Genomic DNA, 2,500 nt, shown 5'->3' with positions numbered 1-2,500 from the left:
CCTTAAGATCTGATCTCATAACCTTCCAAAACATTAATCCGACATCTTCAGTTTTTAAAGCAGCTACGACGTTTAGCATCAGAAACATCATCCGCTAACATCCCTCTCTAACACTAATAGATCAATTTGCAACTTGCGTGCTTGTTTTCATGCTGATCTCCACCTGGTATTAGCGAAGGCTTTATGCTAACTTATGGCAGTCGTATGTAACCTCTTACCGTTAACAAATTAGCGAAATCCTCCTAAGCATGCTGTCGCAGACTTCTACAGAGATGAAGGTGACACATCCGGTGGTCATATATGGCACGTGTGTATGCGCACATCCTCTGTAATTAACGTGTAACCAGTAGGAGCCGTGTGTAACGTGACACGATGTTTGCTAATGGCTAAACAAATTCGCCTTGCGCCTCAGATTTTATACTTTCCTCACTGTGTCATCATCACAGTTACGGGTAGACTTTTACATTCAGAAACGTACATTGAGACATGAGAGAAAAGTGTGTTTAGGATTACACACAGATTATTGTGTAGTCTGTACTTACTACATCACTGTGGCGTTTGTTTGGATGGTAAAAGAAGACGACGATTGTTAAAATGACTGACAGATGTTCTAGTGTGTCAGAGGGGAAGCACCGTGAGCAGCCGAGAAGCCGAAAACTCTCACTCTGTCACTCTATCACTCCGTCCTGACGTCATCCTCTCTCTGTTTGTTCCTTTCTGCTTTATTAGCCGTGGCCCGTAGCTGCAGGGAGGGACGGCATACACCGGCGCACACACAATCCGTGGCTATATTTAGAGCGGCGTAATAGGAGGCTTGGACAAAAGGTGTCTGTAACACAACACCGGGTCATGTGGAAAGCAGGGGATGTGAATCACTGCTTTAGATCCAGACAGAAGTTTGTACGTAGAGATGAATTCAAAATAAAACAAAAACGACACTCTACACACCCTGACTACACTCACAACAATGGGATAAAGACACAACATGTTCATCACAACCAATCAATATTTTTATCATGTTGCCATTGGAACGAAACAACATGTGCTTTCTCGGTTAAATATCTCGTTTGTCTAACATTTTTTCAATTTCTTTTCATTTTAAAATTCGGTAATATCTCATCGTGTAATATCCAAAATCATTATCAATAAGGTCACAATGTGAAAGCTTTTATTCCTTTTATTTTTTTTTTAGAAGCAGTTGATTTGTTTTTCATTTTTTATTTTGAATTCAAATTGAAATTCAACAAATCTATTTTCTGGACGTTATATAAAGTAGCAGCAGATATTTCTAACCTGTATTTGTGTAGTTTTGTGTGTATTACTGCCTTCTGTATTTTATTCTGCATTTGATCTCAAAGCTATATGTTATATATGTGATATATTAATCAAGCCGCCCTTGTTTAAGCCCCGCCCACCCGAGACGACCAAATACAAACGAGCAAACAAACAAATGTCCTTAAACGCATATATTTTATTTCCAACGCAATTCTATTTTGTGTATTTCTGTCTTTTGTGTATCTTTGTGTGTATTTTGCATTACTCTATATTTTTCTGTTTTTGTAGTATATCTGTACATTTTTTTGTGTTGTGAGTTTTGTGTATTTTGTATTACTTATTGCTGTATTTTGTGTATTTTTATTGCTGTATTTTGTGTATTTTGTGTGTGTATTGCTGTATTCGCTGTGGCGACCCCTGAAGGGAAAAGCCGAAAGAAGAAGTGTGTGTATTGCTGTATTTTGTGTATTTTTATTGCTCTATTTTGTGTATTACTTTTTGCTGTATTTTGTGTGTGTGTTGCTGTATGTTGTCTATTTTTATTGCTGTATTTTGTGTATTTTTATTGCTGTATGTTGTGTATTTTTATTGCTGTATTTTGTGTATTTCGTGTGAGTGTATTGCTGTATTTTGTGTATTTTTATCTGTAACATTCAACATAAAGATTGGAGCCTGTTTCTCCACAGAAGAACAGATCCCACGGTGGAAGTGGACCCACGACAGCACAACAACTGACGCGTCATTATGAGGAGATCAGCTCCACAAACACACACTGTGCAGACTGGCGTTTAGCAGGCAGCCACAACTTTGATGTGTGTCGGTGTGTAGCGTCCGCGCGGTGATGATTCAGCACACAAGGCTGAGCCTCCTGTAATTTACAGCAGAGGTGAAAGACTCGGACTCGGTGTTTCATTGTGCAGGCTATGACAAACAAATGAAAAACAGAAATTGTGGTAGAATTTGAATTCTTTTTTTTTTCTTCTTCGTCATGTCTCACTCAGTGCTGTTAATATAAGGCTCATATAAAAGTAGACACTCAGGACATAACAACCCCCTGCTTCGACCCCGATATTTCTCCCAACATTCGATTCAAAAATGTGGGGACGTGTACCAGAGGAAAAAGGTCAACGAGTCCGAGTCCATCATTTATCTGTCTTATCTGTATTTCTTCCTGCAAACTTCTCTTCCTCATATCACACATTCAACCCTTTTACTCGAGAAGTGA

The sequence above is a fragment of the Tachysurus fulvidraco genome, chromosome 1 (genome assembly GCF_022655615.1).
Source record: "Tachysurus fulvidraco isolate hzauxx_2018 chromosome 1, HZAU_PFXX_2.0, whole genome shotgun sequence".
NCBI classification, from domain to species: domain Eukaryota; kingdom Metazoa; phylum Chordata; class Actinopteri; order Siluriformes; family Bagridae; genus Tachysurus; species Tachysurus fulvidraco.
The sequence above is the reverse complement of the archived record's forward strand: the minus strand, read 5'-3'. Positions refer to the sequence as shown.